The 21897-nt window shown below is 39.5% G+C and overlaps 2 long non-coding RNA genes across 2 annotated transcripts; both read left to right on the forward strand.

Moving 5' to 3' along the window:
* The first annotated feature begins 2270 nt into the window (after positions 1-2270).
* LOC119726090 lies at positions 2271-5487 on the forward strand. The gene is made up of 3 exons (XR_005270766.1): positions 2271-2479; positions 3748-3940; positions 5391-5487. It is a non-coding gene; the product is annotated as an uncharacterized LOC119726090 (long non-coding RNA).
* A 651-nt stretch (positions 5488-6138) lies between these two features.
* On the forward strand, positions 6139-7078 carry LOC119726092. Its single transcript, XR_005270767.1, has 3 exons — positions 6139-6192; positions 6429-6606; positions 6985-7078. It is a non-coding gene; the product is annotated as an uncharacterized LOC119726092 (long non-coding RNA).
* The last annotated feature ends 14819 nt before the right edge of the window (positions 7079-21897 follow it).

The raw sequence follows: 21897 nt of genomic DNA on the forward strand, positions 1-21897 counted from the left end.
CCTAACGGTATCCTGCTTCAGTTCAAAACACTAGTGCCAGACTTCCTGTAACGTGCTAGCACGGTGCCAATTTAAAGGAAATGTGGAGTGTAGGTCGAGATATCTGATCTGAAAAAGGTTTGTTCTTCGGCAGCTGTTTTTTTTTTTTATTTCCTTGATAACGCAATGAACGTGAGTGGTTTATCGACACTGACAACAAAGCATGCTAGCCCCACCTACCAGGAATGGAATATTGGGGGGGGGGGGGGCTTATTCTGACTGGCATTTCAGGAATCTTGGTCCCGATGAGGACTACGAAAAAGTAGAAATGAAAGAAAGAAAGAACACTTATTGAAATTGATCAATGTTTTCAGTTATGAATGTATAAGTGTCCACGCTCAAAAATCTAATTGCTGTATTCTTTGTGGGATGAAAGGACTTGGGGACTATTTTGCCAGTTGCCATGGTAATGGCTCATTATGTGTTTTGGCCATTTTGGGGCAATTTTGAGGCTGCAAAAAAAACCCAAACAAAAAGAACATTAGCGTTATTTGAAATGTAAAGCTCATCAAGCCAAAATGCGAAGTAATGTCATAAAAGTAACTATATCACGACACAGTATCATCGTAACCCTTACAAGAAAAAAATAGAAACTTTTAAAAAAATCACCTTTACATTACTTGTAGGTCTTACAAATACATTACAGCATGATTTAGCACAAGCAAATTTTACCCACATTTTTAACCCTCCAAAGTGCAACTTGCCAGGGCACTCAGAATGATTTCTCTTTGGCTATAATTAGTAAGGACTATATAACCTTCGGACTAACGAACCTTCGGACTAATTAATGACCTTTTGTTCTATCTGGCTGTAACCGAGGAATGGACATCGGGAAATATTTCTCAAACAACAGTGGCATAGCCAAGTGGTGGTGGTGGTGGTGGGGGGAGGGCGGAGGTTGCTTGCAAGGAAATGTCTTTTTAACGATTTTGTGTAAGTTATTGAAACGAAGAGGAATACAGATTAATATTGTTTACTTCTCTTAACATCAGAGCTGTATGAGTTGTGAAGAACTTAATTAGAAAAAAGCCCTCTTGCGACAAAAGAGGTCCTGCCCCCCCCCCTCGAATTGTCAGCCCTTGTGGTAGCCTGGACATTTTTGGAAAATGTTGAGTCCGCCTTTGGTGCTCCCTCATAAAATGCTTGTGCCCCCCCCCCCTCCACCCCCATCCCCTGGGCCCCCACTGAAAAATTCCTGGCGACGTCACTGTTCAACAATAATTACACTATCCAACCATTTTAAAAGAAGAATTAAAACGGTGTTATTCTGAATCAATTTTGGTGTCAAGTTAATAATATTACACTTGCGAGCATTGACTCCTGTAAGGTTTACTTCTGTATACCACATGCATGCTGGCAGTGCCAGTGGCACCTCGATCAATGCCCCGGCTCTGTGACCATCCGAAACCAACGAAATGACAGGTGTGACGAGGATTTTTCATCTTCAGGTTTTATTAACGGCTTTTTTTCCCAACAAATTAGGGTATATTTTCTGGTTTTGCTTGTATAACTTTATGGTTGATGTCCATGCATGTATAAGCAGCAAACGTGTTCTCACAATGGCAATATTCTTCATGGGCGCTTAACTATAGGTCCAAAAGCTGAAGTGTTTACAGCGTTAATGCGATTGTTTACAAAGTCTTATGCCACCATGAATAGATAAAGCCAAATATAAGTGTATTTCCTGTTCACAGCTGATCGAGGCCCCTGGCTTAAGGCAATCCAGCACCGTACCCGTACAGGCCCTTGTTCTGCTTCAGCAACATCAATTCTTATCATGCGAAGCCAATATTCTAAACATTTCCAATGAGTTTTTATATTAAAAGCTCCAAAATGATATTCTTAAGTGAGAGACGAAGCCGCAGCTGGAGACGAATCCGTAGTTTGTAAAACCCCCCGAAGATAAAAACATGATCTGGTGCCCTGCCTCGTCGTGTACAAACCAGTTAAAACAATACCACATCAGGTGTAGTCTGTGCTACCTTGCCAGCCAGGGTTCATTTCAAATACGAGAAGTACGCGCATCTGCAGCCTGACAGACAACAGTAAACGCTGCGCAGGGTTAAAGGGTGTGTATGCTGATTGACATACAATTGTTCGCAGTAGGGCATTGAATGCCAGTGCACGGACATCTTCCAGTTGATTTTCCTTTCTGTGAGTAAATCTTAACTCCTTTCTTCACAGTCAATCCGGTATATATCAAGATGCTGCAAAAGACCATTCAAGATTTGGATGCCTACATTAAGGCAACAGCCGTCGTGTACGACCACTCCAACACCAAACTCGTTAGCAGAAAGACTAGAGTCAGCAGGCGTAGGAAGGAGGCGTTTCTTTCTGTGCTTCCATACAGGAGACCGTCATCTCATCACCACTCCCATGAGAGAAAGACATCGTCATCATTGATTACCCGGAAACCAAGAAGTAAACATGCGAAAGAAAGGTGAGAGATTTCGTAAAATATAGGCAGTGTGTATTTTAGACGGATTTTCATTGCCACGAGGTTGCATTCAGCATGTCATCTTCTACAATCATAACAGAGCTTAAAAATGTTCTTAGCTAAATGATTATGCTTGCAAAAGCGAATACAAAAACCCAACCCTTCTCTGCTTAAATGCTACAAGGTATCTTGTTCACAATCAAAGCGAACTTCTGTTCCTTGATGTTTTCTGATATAATAAAAACAATAAATAATTTAGTCTGATTTTTTGTTTAAACTTGACCGACAATATATGGATGCAATACTCTTTTCCATTCCACATGAACACATGATTTATATAAAATGTAAATAACACTTTGTTGCCAAATAAAGGCAGGGGATTTGGATTGTTTCTGGCTTGAAACAACCATCAAAAACATATATACAGCTGGACTCTGACTAAGATTCACTAGCTCAGGTCACATTCGGGTCATTTTTCTCTCATGCTCAGGATTTTCCCCCCCCCTCCCCCTTCTTACTGTATGGCTTTAGGTTTTTGAGGCAAAAAAAAAAGATAAGAAAACAAAATCGCTTTCGTCCCGTGCGTAAGGGGCGAAGGAAATGCGTCTGCACGAGTGCGGACTGTGTGCTTCGGGGTACCATCCACCAAATAACGGGCCAAATCGCGGTTTAGCCCGGCGATTTGGTTGATAATAACCCAAATCGCACAGGTATTTGGTGTCACTCGTGTGGAAAGGAACCCTGCTAATTTCCTTCGACCCCGTTGCACGGGACGTAAGCAATATTTTGTAAGTCTTTATTTTGTGCATCAAGAAAGAAAACGCGATTAGGATGAACAGTATTACCTAGACGATTTAAGGACCATTTCTAAAGAAAACAAGCAAAAAATCTGGGAGGAATCCACAGAAAATGACCCGAATATCTTTACCCCTGTAAATTTCCAATGCCTTTTATTCGCATGCAGACATTTAATTATAATTACTGGAAAAGCTTTTTTTCGGAAGGTTAAAACAAAATTAATCGAAACGGTGGGGCGTGGCGAGCAAGGGAAATTTTCCCTCAACTTCCAAGTTAAACTCAACACAGAAATGTTAATGCAACATGAACATGAACTTGTGTATATCTTTATTTCAAGAATAATTTTGGTTGAAATAAAATCACCTTGTTACACCGGACCTTTGTGACTAAAAACTACTTTCATCATATTCCGTTTTTGCTGAAACCAAATTCCGAACCTTTTGTTTCTGTTATTGCAATCTTTTTGTTGACAGTGTCATCAGTAACCCGAAACAGAAGTTGAACATCTCTGTCCAGACTCCCGAAAATGCCAACGATGATGCACCACAGACGCTTAGCTTCCAATTGGATCCGGAGACATCCGTCCAATCGCTAAAAGAGCTCATTCAAAAGCAGATTGGTGTCGAGGCGCGGCGTCAGTGTCTGTACATCCGGCGAAACTTTCAGGTCGGTATGTTTTAAATTCACCAAACAATTAAATTTGAAAGATACGAAGTTTGCGCAAAGTTGCATGTTGACAATGAGAATGAAAATGTAACCTGGAAAAATGACACACTATGGGGGAACTCGTACTAAATAGACTCTTTAAGGATTGATTAACCAAACTAAACTAAACTCAGGATCTTTGAAGGGAACGGTCGCGAGGAAATTGAATTAATAGAGACACAGACACCGAATCTATCAGGATGCTCAAGTATAGCTCACACTCTGGCTGAGTTTCCATGACACACCACATAATGGATCCTGGAACTCCTCTGGAGGTGCAATGCTACGGTAGGCGATCTAAGATACAGGTGTAGACGACTCCTGCACTCTCCTCCTATACTGCCGCATAGAGCCCATAGTCTCGTTATGTCTAACCAGCTTGAGGACCTGCCCATTTCCAAGTGTTTCCATGCTTTGATGAAGACTGCGATAAATGTCCTCCCTCATTTTTCTCGGGGAAGTACAAGGGCCAAAATAAAATCAAAATATAAGATAAGGGACCAACAATAACTAAAGAGCTATATTACTTAAAACCAGAAACATACGACCGAAGACCAATAACGGGCTTAAACATGAAACCTAAACCAAAACCTAAAACTAAAGAGAAAACCTAAACACAATATTTAAGAAACCCCTAAAACCAACACAGTGTGTAATAATGGACCTTTAAAGTACGCTTTGACTGAAAATCTGTAAATAAGAAAATACAAAATACATAATAAGAAAATGATTTAATAAATATTCATTAACAGATACGCAAGTTCAAGTACAACAAAAAAGGGAGACACTAATCCCATAGTTTCCGGATTAGCACATCATAAAACCATGCATGCTTACTGTGAGAACAAAGAAACTCCTGTGTATTACCGCATATGGTGGAGAATTTAACAAAATTTGATACATGTAATGCTTAAACTATGCAAAAAGGAAAATATGAAAAAATCCCAAATCAAAGTCAAAGGTCAACCTTACTCAATAAAACCTCGTCAAAGATTAAAGTGACTGATTCAACTTTACTCTAATTATAAAACCTAAAAAAATTCAAAAAGAAAAACAGAAATTAAATTTACAAAAAAATGCACATGATAAAAAGAGGACACATTTATGACACAATAAAATTCACCAAATGACTCCGAGCAGACAAAACTCAAGCAGAGCACACTCCAGTTACGGGAAACATGGGACATTTTATTTTAACAGGGGGACACACTACTAAGAAAGGGGCAAAACAAAAATGATTTTCTTTTTGCTAATGGGGGCTACTCCTATTCCAACACTTTAAATACATGAACGTTTACAAGATAAACTTGACCCTGCCACACTAACACTTTATTTTTTCAATGATATGTCTCGAAGGTAAATTTACTAGTCGTTTACGAAGTCATTTTCTTTTAAAATTATCTACTGTCAGCTCTGTGACTTACTCACACTTGAGGAGAATGGTGTCGACAAGGATGAAATCATTTCTCTCCGTCTATCTGAAGACGATGAGAATTGCAACGAAGTACCGAAAGGTAAATGGCCATTTCTGGAATAAAACACGTTCCTATGGAGATTTTGTTATCATTACTTAGCCGTTTATAAAAAAAAAACGAGTTGTTGAAAATGTTTCACTGAAGGCTTGGTTGAAAATTCTTTTGGCAGACAAAGCCGCCATTGATGATGAGTACCTCAAGGACTTGTCTTTAAAAATTCAATCATCATGGAAGGAAGTGGCCAAACACCTAGGATATGAAGAAGCGGAAATTGCAGACATTCAAACCACCAATGAAGGTAGCACTGAAGAGAGCCGTCACATGCTACTCACTTGGTGGGAAAAGACAACAGATGGCGACGAAGCAGCTCAGAAGCTGAGACGAGCATTGGAGGCCATCGGGTTGACTGATTTGGCCCAAAATGTACCAGGTGAGCTAGAAGATGAAGACTAGACTTTATATCAGACGCTGTATTGTCAGAAAAAAACTGCCTTGCTAATTAAAAAAAAAGTTCGAAATTAGTTAAACATTATTTGTAAACAATAATTATGATGCACTCTGATCCCTACTTTTATCAGTAACGGGCTATTCGAGAGACGAAGCAGCTGGACCCGAGCCAGAAAAGCGTCAAGAGGCAGGAGAAGACGAGGAGAGCAAACAAAACGGGGCGGCATCAACCGAGTTAGAGAAACTGAAAAAGGAACAAGTTGGCAATCAAGACAAACCTCGGCCTTTCTGGTAAAACAAGATGAAATGCTGTTATTCGTACTGCCCCCGTGTTTGAAGAGTTTCCTCAGCATCAAATGTTGTTTTGAAGACAGCTACAATTCCTTGGAAAACAGTCTTTTCTTACCTAAACAATAGTGTAGATAATGTGTACAATAATGGTTTATGATATTTGACTTCATTCATATAATTCAATGTTATTGAAATTATTCAAAGGGCCTTAACATGCAAATCCTCCTTTCTGACAGTTTCAGATATGTGCAAGTCTTCATCCAATGCCACGTGTCGCACAAAGCAAAGACACTTTGTTTTCGAATGAATGCAGAGACATCTATCTTTACCTTGAAACATATGATAAACGAGAAAATCAGTGTCCAGCCTCAACAACAACGACTGTACATCCGAAGGAACTTTCGTAACTTTGAGGTAAAGATGGCTCCATATTTTACAAATTAAACATGTCGTAAAGTATACCAATCAACCTTTGATCAAATTAAAGGCAATGCATCTTGGGTTTTAGTTACAATCTCTTCTGTTTCAAAATAACATGAGGGTATATTAGATAGTGCTGCTTCTGATGTCAGTACATAGAGTGGTTTTTTTTTATCACCTGCGTAGAAACAATCAACAATTAGTTGTTTGTTTTAGCCCCAATGAATTAGTTTCACAATAAAAAAAGTCAAGTTTATTCTTGACAATTTTTTTTACCCGTGTTTTGCAATCCCAACCACCAAAGTGTCGTTTTAAAAACATTGGTTCCAAAGATTGTGTATTTTATCAGGATCTTAAACATTGTTTTGCCAGCTTTGTAACTTGCTGACACTTCAAGATTGTGGAATTCATCAGGACGAGAACATCTCACTCCGTCTGTCTACTGATGGCCTACTGGGCGGTGGACCAAAAGGTAAATGCTTATGGGAAATGTTGCTAGACTGGGAAAAACCTACGCGCCTTATTATTTTAGCTGGGGATGCCCCATCCGCCTCTCTAACTAGATTCATGTCACGGAAAAAGAAACGGCACAGGCAACTTTTCCAAATGCCTCCTGGAAAGTGCAGTTATGAAAATATGATCGACGCTCTATCCTCTATTTTTTTGTCAACATGGTGAGTAGCAGTGGTGCAAGAACTTGTAGTTAAAGAGCGAGATAAATTAATATGCTGTACCGCCTCCTCCGCTGTAATTTCTCACCATTTCCCAGCATTTGCTACCCACTTCATAAGAGATAAACCAAAAATAGAAAAAAAATCAGATATTTAAACAGTCAGCAGAAATCACATTAATATTTGCTTTTACTTCAACTTAAGTGAAAAGTTTATTGCCTTTTATTAGGAAATGGCAGCTATCAATCACATACTCATATATACGTCTTTAGGTTTAAGTAAAAAGGCTTCTTTTTGTTTGGCAGACAAACACCTTGCTGATGATCTATTCTTCCGGGACTTGGCTTCCAAAACTGAATCATGCTGGGAAGAATTGGCCAAATCCCTGAGATATGAAGATGCAGCAATCAAGCAATTCCAAACCACCTCCCAAGAAAACACAGAAAGGAGCCTACAGATGCTGCTTTCTTGGTGGGGAAAGCAAACAAATCGCGAGGAAAGATTTCAGAGTTTGAGAGACGCGTTACATTCAATCGGGCGTGCCGAACTGGCCTCAATGATCCCATCAGAAGAGCAGAGACAGAGACATGAGGACGTTGGTCATCGAGACAAACCTCAACCAGAGCTACAAGTGGGAGAGCCCAAAAAACGGAGCAGGCAGAAAGAGACTACGACATCTGAGGGGCAGAGACCGAGACGGGAGGACGTTGGTCATCGAGACAAACTGCAACCAGAGGTACAAGTGGAAGGGGCCACAGAACGGAGCATGCAGGAAGAGACTACGACATCTGAGGGGCAGAGACCGAGTAAGGAGGACGTTGGTCATCAAGACAAAGCTCAAACAGAGGTACAAGAGGGAGAGGCCAAAGAACGGAGCATGCAGGAAGAGACTACGACATCTGAGGGGCAGAGACCGAGACAGGAGGACGTTGGTCATCAAGACAAAGCTCAACCAGAGGTACAAGTGGGAGGTGCCAAAGAACGGAGCATGCAGGAAGAGACTACGACATCTGAGGGGCAGAGACCGAGACAGGACGTTGGTCATCGAGACAAACTGCAACCAGAGGTACAAGTGGGAGGGTCTGAAGAACAGAGCAAGCAGAAAGGGACTACATCATCTGAGAGACAGAGACCGAGAAAGGAGGACGTTGGTCATCTAGCCAAATCTAAAGCTGAGGCTCACGTGGGGTTGACTGAGACAGAAAGCAAGTCAGGTAAATAATTGCAAAGAATCCAATATGCCGTACACTGTCTTGCCTTCTATTTTCATTTTTGTCTCTCTGTATTATAAGGTTTCCATTTATGTCAAAGATGAAATGTTTTTTTTTTTATTTTTATTTTCTCTTCTTCTCACAACTAACTTTCAACTGTTAAATGTTAGGACAGATATAACTCCTTTATTTCTAGGTTCTGACAATATCTTGTCAGCGTGTAGACTTGTTCTAGGCGCCTTCATTATCGAGACTGTAAAATTGGCGGGAAACAAATTTATCTTCTACGGGCTAGCATTATTTGAAAGCCTGCCTGTACAAATCAGGCGATTGAATTTGTTTGGATTGGAAATAACTAAATATTTTGTAGTCAGATTCCACGGCCAAACCCATGACATCAGTGATCGCAATGTTGCAATTGTCCAGGAAGTTTGACATTTTTCTTTTTGGCTCAAAAATGAATTTTCGTTTTTAAATTGTAAATTATCAAGTACTACTGATCGATAACAATAAATTTCACTTTTTGGGTATTTTTTTGGATCTGGTTATTGAAAAGGAAAGATGAAGTCCGACAGCCACTCCGTTACCAACTGACGCATGCGCATTGTGACAATTGACTATGCTTTAAAATTTGTGAAGTAATTATTTTCTAAATAGATATGAGTGTTTCAATGATTCATTCAAAAAGAAAAAGAATAGCAAACATAGTTTAATTGCTATAAAATAGAAATTCGGAGGAAAAAAGCAAGAAAATCTATCGAACTTGAAAATAATTCGGCAACAAAACATGATGTAGACGCAAACTTTATGCCACAATCTAATATTACAAATTGAAAATTACCGATGTATAATTCCACAGGAAAACCATATTTTGTAAGATTGCGTATAAATTGCATCATAAGGTACGGTTTCTAATTTATTTCACTATGCTGGTCCATTGTGATGCAGTTGGAACGTAACAACCGCTTTTCTTTTACGGATGTCCACATAAGGTAAACGCGCGCAGTCGTTCACAATGTATGTTTCCGATGTAACAAATAATGCACTCGCTTTATTAATGGTTCAATTTTTTTTTTTCATTTATAGCTACTCTACCTGACGACAAATCCATTTGGGATCAATCTAAGAAGATTGGAACACACTGGGAAGAATTGGCCTTAAACCTGAAATTTTCTAAAGAAGATATTAATATAATTAAGGCTGATCATCCCTTCTATACTGTAAGGCAGTGCTTTGAGATGTTAAGCACATGGTGGAGGAAGCAGGACAATTACACAGAAGCAAGACAGACGTTGGAGAAGGCTCTGATCGATTCGGGCAGGAACGACTTGGTTTGGGGCACATCAGGTATGCTCATGCAGTTACTGAAGAAAGACTGGCAAAACGTACACTAACATGTATTGCTCTTTAAATGGTTAATGCAATGTACTTTCTGAATGCTGTCCTTCAAAATGCACATTTGTGTCCCATTTAACCTCGTTTTTAATTTTCGTTTTTCCATTTTGAAAAGTATCATGGTGCAGCAACCTCAATGTTACAGCTATTTTAGCAGAAGAAGTTTATAATCTTTGATATTTCGTAGTCATCAATTTTCTTTTCTATGATAATTCGTTGTGGTGTTAGTACATGGCAGTAAACCAATAAGCAACACCTCACAAATGCTTTCAATGAGGACATTGTGGGCTTACAATATTTGAACAGTGCGATACACCTATTAATTATTTATTCGCTGGATCTTACGATTTGGACAAAAACAAAATTGAGTGTGGCTATTAGTTTTTGTCAATGAGGCACTCTACCTTTACACGAATTATGCATGAACGTATGTACATGACCGGTATGCACTTTCCTCAGTTATATGTCATTAACTTCAAAAAGAACAGAATATTTATTTATACCAGATTTTTTATATTCTTTTCTTTTGCCATTTTGGGGTATGGGTATCCCCCGCGACACCCACGACTCAGTACAAAATAACCGTGTACATAATTCATTTCATGCGATCAAATGCCTTTGAGTGGTTTCTTTGATGGAATCATTTTCTGCGGGCGGAAATTGTCATAATTTACTTCGATTTTCTTTTAATTACAAAATGGGAAAAGAAAATACACTCTAAAAAAGCATTAGTCAGATTTGACTAGAAACCAGTCAAATTTGACTAGCCATTCAGGGTCAGCTGGGTGCAACTGAAAATCAGTCAATCTGACTAGATTTTTCCAGTCAGTATTATTGACTTTGGAAAAATAGTTATGCAAGTAACTGAAATTGGAGTCGAACCCAACTATTTTTTTCCAGTCAAAGTAGGAAACTTTGCATGTTTAACTAAATTCCTAGTCAATTTTCAATTACTAGGAAAACCAGTCAATATTTTGACTAAGTTGTTTTTAGAGTGTATGTAGTCATATCCTCTAGTCAGTGAAAGATGATAATAACATGAAACATTTCACGGATAAACTAAGCAGACCCTTTGCATATAATGCAACCATCTTGGAGGGGCACACATTTCTTCCTTAGCAATGCGCAGGTGTATAGACCGCTTGATGATTGTTACACAGACAAGTGAGTGCATACTTCAATCGTTAATTATTCACGCCGCTAGTAGATCACATTCGCACCTTGCTAAATTGGCATGCAAGGTTAACTGATCGGATAGAAATAATCACCAAGAGCACTTATCTGAAAGAATGCACTCAAAGATATAACATTTTTTTTGGCATGGAACAACTGCCAAAAAAAATACGTTCTACTGATAAGACGAATCAAGCCATTGGAATATCGTTAAGAAACTTTTGAAAAAAAAGGAAATAAAATCAATACCTTTCACGCCACCGCCGCTGTAAAAAAAAAACCTGGTGTTGCCTTTTTTTCTTTTAAACGGGAAGAGCGCGATCCAGTCTGAGTGATGCTGCTGATTAGTGCGGAAATGAATTAAAAACCAGGTATACTACAACAGGTAGCTACGTTCAGTTAATTCCCTTGGTTGATGGCGACATAAGATATATCAAGGATTATAGAGTTGCAATTAGAAAAGGGTGACCAGGATGACATTGAGGGCGATGCTGGGGAGTATGGGGATACTTTTCTCAAAACAAGAGACGGTTCAGTGACCATTTTGTATAGGTCACTTGAGATGGAGAAGTCGACCATTATTGGCAAAATTGAATATGACTGGGCTATCGTAGATTTTCCACTTTTATTTCTTTTGAAAATGTCTGCTCTAGACCAAACGTCGGCGCCTGTTAAGTCAGTGTTTTCTCAACCTTTAGCAGACGACACGGTCGTAAATAAGCCTGGTTTGGAAGCATTCATTAAAGACAATGGTAGTAAATAGAGTGCTCATTCCCACAGATGGTTTTGATGAATTCAGGACAACAAACCTCGAACCAGAGAAGTTCGGTTCTGTTCAATCAAAAAGTTGGCAAAGAATGTTTTGAACGACCTTAACATTTCAGGCAATGAGGAGTTGGTATGCATACAATGTACGCATATCGCAGCCAGTAAAATCTTACCTTTTTTTATAATGAAATGCTGAGGAAAAAAGACCAAACGTTGAAAAGATTCGGTAAACGTTATTACAGAATATACTAAACGATTATTAAATTTCGTCCATTCCCCAGAATACCGTTGGATAAAGTTTCTCCTTAATCCTTCTGTGCTCTATTGAAATTTCACAGTAACCAATCACAGATTGTGAATAAAATGCGAATAAAAAGGTAACGACCCTATACATTTCGCGTAAATGTGATTGGAAATATTAGTGTATGGTATAAAAATTTGCTTTATGAACCTTTGAAATTTAGGTTACGAGATTAACTTTGATATACGCATCATTCTTGCGCAGGAGTATTCACTTTATATTTTTAAGGTAGCACCAACACATCCTTGAAAAATGCTCAGTAAATACTTCAAATCTGACCCATTTACTCTTTTTTTTATTAATACGAAACAAAGCAAACGCTTTTAGTCTAAAAAAAAAGCTAAACATGTAAAAATTAAATACTTTCAGATTTTAGCAAATGCGTTTCAGTAAAAGCGTCTGCTTCCTTTTATTCATACAGTTAGCTTTGAGAAAATGCCGGTTGTTGATTCCCAAAAATAGGTACCATTACAGTTTTCTCCTGGTTGTGAATTCGCATGACGAATTAACATTAAACTCATTATTTGAGAGGATTCCGAATACAGCCTGGGTTTTTCGAATTCTTTTCGGCGGATGAAAAAAAGCAACAACGAAATTCGAACCCAACTCTCGCTTTGATTGACTGACATGATTTGTTTCAAATTGTGTTGTATTACTCTTCCCATCAGAAACGAGTGGGTCAAGTGCAAGGCAACAACGGCCAGGATGCAGTACTACACAGGAGACTCGTCGTGATCATCCAGCTCAACTTGCTGCGGATAAGTGCGAGAAGGAGTTAAAATATAAATATACGACGACGGGTAGCTTTGTGCAGATGCTTCCATGGGTCGATGACAACAAAAGACATATTATGGACATCTACACTAAGCTACAATTACAAAAGGGTGATAATGATTTGAAGGGAGAGGTAAAATCGTATTTGGATATTTTCAAACTCAAATCAAGAGAGGGACATCCAGTTATACGGGCAATTTTAAGAGGAACTGCTGGTGTAGGGAAAACCACTCTTATTGACAAAATTGCTTACGATTGGGCTTATGGCACTGTTGACGTACTAAAAAGGTATAAGCTTGTTTTTGTGTTGAAAATGCGATCCCTGCAACAAAAGTCGGATGTGATTGACGCTTTGTTTGACCAGTTACCAAACAAAAATGCCATAAATAGGAAAGACTTGAGATCATTCATTACAGCCAACCCTGAGGACGTGCTGTTTCTGTTGGATGGTTTTGATGAATTCAAGTCCACCGAACTTGATGAGAAGGAGTTTGGTTCGATCCTTAAAATGCTTAATCGAGAGGGAGAGTACGAAAAATGCACTGTATTTGTGACAACCCGCCCCTCACACTATGACAAACTGGTAAAGAATACTTTGATTGAAAAGCCGTTTGCTCTTGTGAATGTGTTGGGGTTTAGCGAGGACGATATTCAGGAATATGTGGACAAATTTTACTCACAAGAACAACCCAAAGCTAATGGACTTCTTGAGAGGATTACTTCATCAGGTGTTCTGTCAGATTTGGCGAAAAGTCCCATGTTGTTGTTGTTGATGTGTTTGTTATGGAGTGAGAGTGCTACACTCCCTGACACCATGTTTCGCCTTTACAGACAGGCACTGCGATACATATTTAAACGTAAGACACAAATGTCAACAGGAGAGATATCGAGGCTTATTATTGCAATTGGAAAGGTTGCTTTGGGTGGTCTACTTTCGTTTGATCAAAAGCTATCATTTCAAGAGGAGGATTTTGATTGGGATGTGCTTGTTATGGCCATACGAGCTGGCATCCTTACAAGCGAGCGAGTGTTGAAGGGGATCGACACTTGTAAAGTTGTTCATTTCATCCATAAGACGTTACAGGAATTCTGCGCTGCGGTATACTACCAAAGCGTAACATCGAAATTAGAACAGCAGCAATTTGAAACGTTCTTTTGTCAAGAGTCTCATACAGTAAGGTTTGAATATCTTCTGCGTTTTTGTTGCGGTGACAAAGATGGGCCAAGTACAAGTTCAATTTTGAAAATGTTATCGCATAAAGTCAAAGGTGCAGGAGTTCTGGATGATAGAAACTTACAAATAGCCCTGAATTGTTACTTTGAGAGCCAGAGCCAGACTTTGCCACCGATGGAGTTAATTAATTCTGTTATTGCTCCTGATGTTTCTGCAGATGATGAAATTAGCCGTGATCATTCGATATCGTTGATGTACTTCCTAAAAAACGTTACCGACGAGAAAAAGGGTAAAGGGAAAGCTTGCCTCGAAAGAATAAATGCATTAGAAATAAATGAAACAAACTTCCGAAGGTTAGGTGCAGATTTTTTAAATCATGTGAATAGAATGGCAAATCTGCATAGTATTCATATTACTACCCATGATTTGCCTTTTCCGGAAATTCAGAACGACTGGTCACGTTTAATGTTCTCACTACGCTTCAAAGAAATGACACAGCTTAACACCGTGCGTTTTAATGCATGCGTCCCAACGAGGAGTAACATGGAGCACATTGTTGGGGAACTGAGTTATCTGCCCAACCTCGTTGAATTGGCTCTGTCCTACAATGGGAAACTTGGTGGGTCAGGTCGATCATGGTTTCACTTGGGGGAAATCAAAACCCTCAACAAACTGGACCTGTTATACTGCGACTTGAAAAGTGATGACTTGGAGCCCATTGCCGTTGGGCTGAGTAATCTGCCCAACCTTGTTGAATTGGATCTGTCTCACAATGTGTCCCTTGCTATGTCAGGTCGATCATGGTTTCACTTGGGGGAAATCAAAACCCTCAACAAACTGGACCTGTTATGCTGCCAATTGAAAAGTGATGACTTGGAGCAAATTGCCGTTGGGCTGAGTAATCTGCTTAACCTTGTTGAATTGAATCTGTCTGGCAATTATACCCTTGCTGGGTCAGGTCGGACATGGTCTCACTTGAGGGAAATCAAAACTCTCAACAAACTGAGCCTGGGTTACTGCGAATTGAAAAGTGATGACTTGGAGCCCATTGCCGTTGGGCTGAGTAATCTGCCCAACCTTGTTGAATTGGAACTGAATGACAATGAGACCCTTGCTGGGTCCGGTCGGGCATGGTCTCTCTTAAAGGAAATTAAAACCCTCAACAAACTGGACCTGACAGGATGCAGATTGATAAGTGACGACTTGGAGCCCATTGCCGTTGGGCTGAGTAATCTGCCCAACCTTGTTGAATTGAATCTGCCTGACAATGAAACCCTTGCTGGGTCTGGTCGGGCATGGTCTCACTTGAGGGAAATCAAAACTCTCAACAAACTGAGCCTGGGTAACTGCGGATTGAAAAGTGATGACTTGGACCCCATTGCCGTTGGGCTGAGTAATCTGCCCAACCTTGTTGAATTGAGTCTGTCTTACAACGAGACCCTTGCTATGTCAGGTCGGGCATGGTCTCACTTGGGGGGAATCAAAACCCTCAACAAACTGAACCTGGCAAGATGCAGATTGATAAGTGATGACTTGGAGCACATTGCCGTTGGGCTGAGTAATCTGCCCAACCTTGTTGAATTGGATCTGTCTAAAAATGAGACCCTTACTTGGTCATTTCTTGCAAGGTCTCACTCGAACCTTTCAGACAGCATATTCTCAATGAATGTCTTGAAGCGCATTGCCGATGGGCTGAGTGATCTGCCCAACCTTTTTGAATTGGATCTGTCTCACAATGAGACCGTTGCTCGCTATGGTCGTTCATGGTCTGTCCTGGCAAAAATCAAACATCTTCGAAAGCTTGATTTGTCATCCTGCAATTTGACCGCTGACGATGAGACACAAATCACCGAAGCAGTGAGTCAAATGACAAACTTGGAAGTGAAATATTAGTTTCGGCCTTAATGGGCTCAGTAGATGCAGCAGTTGATAGTGTTAGGAGTGTCTGCCGCGCGTATTGTGCATTCACATTATTACCATGAGCGATGTACGTTATCTAGTAACTTGGCGTCGGCAATGAACGTTATAAAAAGGACTTCCTCAACAAGACATTTTACTTGCATGGTTGTCGTACAATATATGAGTCTCTTTCGCGATTTTATTCACAGTACAAAATAACTCAAGGGCGAGAATGTCCAATTAAAAACAGATCAATCCAAGAAACATAAGAGCATCAGTTTGAATGGTTTTGAGTTGATACATCAAATCATTTTACCCACACAAAATGTCGTTGAAAAGTGAGAGCTTTTTCGTCCGGCACGTTTGGTCAACGAAATCCAGGGCGTTCCTCGTTCAATGTGGCACTATTATCAACTGATATTACAAATAGCTGCCTGACAATTTTGTAACCGTAGTCGAATCAAGCAACCACTAAAATCGAAAGATTCACATGTTAGGAATTACACCTTCAGTATAGCAAATTAAGTGCTTCAGTGTTGCTCTATTAATTTTCCCTAAACATTTCGGTCCGTATTCAAAGGACCAGTTCTTTATTGGGTGACGTAGATCACTTTTTGCGGAGCAATTTCTCGAACAAACATTTTGTGAATCTCAGCTCTACCACGCAGAAGCACTGTTGCATATATGATGGTTCATAAATTAGTTGATTTATACATAGTTTTCAAAGAGGGCCCATGAGAAGAGCAGGAATTACAAGAATTTTCAAAAAATCAAATATCGTGAAAGTTTTAAGAAGCCTAGAATTCGAATCATCGCCGCATAAACAAAGAATAATTAATAAAACCTGAGCTTACGGCCAAATGGTTCGATCTTCATTGCAATATTTGACTGCGTACAGCCATGAAGTGCTTTGGGGGCAGGGAGGAAGGGGCGGGGAACGAGGTCTGCATTTGTTCAAAACTTATGACAGGCACAGATCTACAAAGATTATTGAAAAAAATAACTGAAACAACATGACGTCACTCTTTGTTTACACTCTTGAAACATTCTGGTCAAATTTGACAAGAAATCAGTCCAACTTGCACCCATCTGACCCTAGCTGAATAGCCAGCTTTTGGAAGATAGAAACCCACGAGCAAAACCACACCCGACGTGAGCTTGAATGAATACACAGAGTCGATCTGACATCGAAAAAAGGCAAAACTAAAGTAACATTTTTACTTTCTGATGTATCATCCTAGATACAGGGCCTGCTTTGAGTTTGCCCATAATTGGATGACCCTCTTTAATGAGTGCAGAAGTGTAAACAATTACTGTTCTATTGTTAATTTCTCTTTCGTATATGGTCTGCCTGTCTTTTGTGGTGTAAGAGAAATATCACTGCGTATCTCGAAGCAGTTGTAGTGTCTCTGTTTGTGATATAAATCAATATGTATATATCAATGACTATAAAGGTTATAGCTTATGTATACAACTGTGTATGTAATATAATGTATGTTTATATTTTTTTATGATAAATTGAATGTCAAGTTCCATCACAAAGAAGATTTTAAAGTGAGAGTACTGACATTGTCAATAATCGTGATTAGTAACGTGTGTTCATGGAACCAATTACGTTTTTATACAGCAATTTTAAAAACAAATGATATTTTGATTGAAACAGGGAACGAAAACTGTTCCATTGAAAGGAACGTTTCAGAGAATACCATGCACTTTCGATTCCAGTAATCATTCTCGGACTCGGTTTACGAGTATCTCCATACTTGGACATGGCAAGGGAGGGACACCTCCAGGACTACGTTTTAGATTGAGTCAATCACAAATCCCATCACAAGTCAAATCACAAGTCAATCACATGTCAGTCACAAGTCAATCCCAAGCCAATCACCTGTCCAGTCAATCACAAGTCAAATCGTTTGTCAGATCACAACATGATGAACAATGTCAAACGAATGCCTTCAGTCACGGATCATGAGCTTGTGACTCGACTTGAGATTGGATGACTTGTGATGACTTGTGATGACTTGTGATGACTTGTGATGACTTGTGATGACTTGTGATGACTTGTGATGACTCTGTGACTGACTTGATTACAACTCCGTGAATGAGTGGAGTTCCGTTGAGTTGAGTGGCAAAGACACTCTAGGATAGTAAACAAAAGAATATGGAACATTCAGTAGCTCGTGTAAATGTTCATGTAAAAAAAAGGTGTCTTGCAAACTTTGGTTTCGTCTCGTCTTTGGCTCTGTTTCAAGCCGGCATTGGAATCAAAATGCTTGGCATTCAATGGCCGGAAATGACAACACTCTCATTTTTGGCTTAATATCATATAATTTTATATCCCTGTAGAGAGAGACATCTACTCATATTTAGCACAAATCCCCAAAGTCAGGGATTTAAAAATCAGGCAAAGCGGAAGATGATGGCGAAGCCAAAGTTTATACAAACCACATTAGTAATTATTGATAAAGATGTGGAATAACATGACTTTGTATATGGACATTCAACTGGCTACACTAAAACATTTGATTTGGCCCATTTTCAGTTTTTAAGTATATTATTGTTTCCCGAGAATTGTAGGCTAATGCATCTGGAAACGAGAAATGTTACCCTATGACAACCCGGGTGCCGCACTCAAAGTATCCAAAGGAAAGGATTCATAACTTGTTTTCTGATTGTAAACTAAGCAATGAGGGGCAGAACTGGTGATTGTTGCAGGACACAGGGGGACTTTTCTAAACTCTAAAATGTTGGGTACTTTTTAAATAATGAAAGGTTTGCGGAAACACCATGTGCGAATAATTTCTCAACTAAGAGAATGGTTCTGAAAAGAACCAGAGGTTTCAGAACCATTCTCTTAGTTGAGAAATTATTCGCACATGGTGTTTCCGCAAACCTTTCATTATTTAGTATCTCCACCATGCAAAGCCTCAAATCTTACTTGGGTACTTTTGTTGGGATGTGAATGAAGCTATTGTTAGAATGCTATATAGTCAAGAGGGTGGAAACATATATGTTAGACATATTTACGACCTTTCCGTTTTAAAAGAGTATCCGACTTTGTTGAGCAGTTTGAGGTAAAAAGGATAACATAATAATGGATACATTTGCTGTGTATGGTAGAAAAATCTTTTAATCAAGTTTTGTTTTCAAAGTGTTATCATCATAAAGGTATGCAAATATATCGATCTCTGAATTTATTTTTGTATTATACCAGTACAGTTTTACAGTTTGTAACATATCCAACATATCCAACTTTTTTTACCACTCTTTTTTGAGTAATAATAACAACACAATGACGTCATTTGTTAGTTTAAATTCTCTTCAAACAGTGATGTGTAACTACAGTTACATATATGTGTGATCCTGGCTAAGCTTCAAACTTGTAGAACTTTTCAAGGATCAAAATAAACGGAAGATATAATTCCAGCTGATAATGTTAAATTTGCCTCTGCCAATCCGTGTATTCCATTCTCTGTTGATTTTGCCTGTTCTTACGTTGATTTGATCTTACTGTTCAGTTTAAAATCCAACTGTCAGTACATAGAGTGTTTTTTTTTAGCTCCTGAGTAGAAACAATCAACACTTAGTTGTTTGTTTTAGCCCCAATGAATTAGTTTCACAATAAAAAAGTCAAGTTTATCGTTGATATTTTTTTTACCCGTGTTTTGTAATCCCAACCACCAAAGTGTCGTTTTAAAAACATTGGTTCCAAAGACTGTGTATTTTATCAGGATCTTAAACATTGTTTTGCCAGCTTTGTAACTTGCTGACACTTCAAGATTGTGGAATTCATCAGGACGAGAACATCTTACTCCGTCTGTCTACTGATGGCCTACTGGGCGGTGGACCAAAAGGTAAATGCTCATGGGAAATGTTTCTAGACTGGGAAAAACCTACGGGCCTTATTATTTTAGCTGGGGATGCCACATCCGCCTCTCTAACTAGATTCATGTCACAGAAAAACAAACGGCATCGGCAACTTTTCCAAATGCCTCCTGGAAAGTGCAGTTATGAAAATATGATCGACGCTCTATCCTCTATTTTTTGTCAACATGGTGAGTAGCAGTGGTGCAAGTTGTAGTTAAAGAGCGAGATAAATTAATATGCTGTACCGCCTCCTCCGCAGTAATTGTTCACCATTTCCCAGCATTTGCTACCCACTTCATAAGAGATAAACCAAAAATAGAGAAAAAAAAATCAGATATCTAAACCGTCAGCAGACATCACATTAATATTTGCTTTTACTTCAACTAAAGTGTAAAGTTCATTGCCTTTCATTAGGAAATGGGAGCTATCAATCACATACAAATACGTCTTTAGGTAATAAGTAAAACGGCCCCTTTTCGTTTGGCAGACAAACACCTTGCTGATGATCAATTCTTCCGGGACTTGGCTTCGAAAACTGAATCATGCTGGGAAGAATTTGCCAAATCCCTAAGATTTGAAGAAGCAGAAATCAAGCAATTCCAAACAACCTCCCAAGAAAACAAAGAAAGGAGCCTACAGATGTTGCTTTCTTGGTGGGGAAAGCAAACAAATCGCGAGGAAGGATTTCAGAGTTTGAGAGACGCGTTAAATTCAATCGGGCGTGCTGAACTGGCTTCAATGATTCCATCAGCTGAGCAACAGAGGATGAAACAGGAGGATTTTGGTCATCGAGACAAACCTCAACCATCGGTACAAACGGAAGAAACTCGAGAACACAATACGCAAAAAGGGACTACATCGTCTGAGGGACAGGGACAAAGACAGGAGGAAGTTGCTGAACAAGGAAAACCTCAGCTACATGTACAAGGAGAAATTGCTCAAGAACAGGGGAAAGAGAAGCGGACAAAACCAGCTAATGAGGGACAGAGACCGAGTCAGGAGCTTCCGCCAAAAAAACAGAAACTAGGGGAATTCGAGAAGAACGTTCAACAGAGGACGACGTCATCCGAAGAACATGGATCGAGGCATGGGGAATTAGAGTGTCCTCGAGATAAACCCCAACCAGAGATTCAAGTGAGAGGGGTAGAAGAAAAGCAGAAAGGTACTACATCATCTTATGGAGAAAGACCAAGACAGGAGGAAGTTGGTCAACGAGACAAACCTCAATCAGAGCTACAAGAGGGAGAGGCCAAAGAACGGAGCAGGCAGAAAGAGACTACGACATCTGAGGGGCAGAGACCGAGACGGGAGGAAGTTGGTCATCCAGACAAACTGCAACCAGAGGTACAAGTGGGAGGGGCCAAAGAACGGAGCATGCAGGAAGAGACTACGACATCTGAGGGGGGGATACCGAGACAGAACGTTGGTCCAAGGAATTCAGAGCTTGGGGAAAGTCTTCAGAGTTTGAGAAACTTGTGTATTTCATTCAGGCGTCCTGAACTGGCCTCATTGATCCCATTAAAAGAGCAGAGACCGAGACAAGGGACTTCATCATCTGAGGGACAGAGAAAGGGAAAGGAGGACGTTGGTCATCCAGCCAAATCTAAACCTGAGACTCACGTGGGGGTGACTGAGACAGAAAGCAAATCAGGTAAATAATTGCAAAGAATCCAATATGCCGTATACTGTCTTGCCTTCTATTTTCATGTTTTTCTCTCTGTATTGTAAAGTTTCAACTTATGAAACTTATCAAAAATGAACTGTTAATTTTTTTTTTTATTTTCTCTTTTTCTCACAAGAAACTTTCAACTGTTAATGTTATGACAGATATAACTCCTTTATTTCTAGGTTCTGCGGTTGTTAACCTCTAATTCTGGGTATTGCGCGTGACCATATCTTGTCACTTTTACGGATGTCCACATAATGTAAACGCAGTCCTTCACAATGTATGTTCCCAATGTAACAAGTAAACTGCACTCGCTTTATTAATGGTGCGATTAAATTCTATTCATTTACAGATACTCTACCTGACGGCAAATCCATTTGGGA

Source organism: Patiria miniata, unplaced genomic scaffold (genome assembly GCF_015706575.1).
Source record: "Patiria miniata isolate m_02_andy unplaced genomic scaffold, ASM1570657v1 HiC_scaffold_19, whole genome shotgun sequence".
In the NCBI taxonomy this organism is placed as follows: domain Eukaryota; kingdom Metazoa; phylum Echinodermata; class Asteroidea; order Valvatida; family Asterinidae; genus Patiria; species Patiria miniata.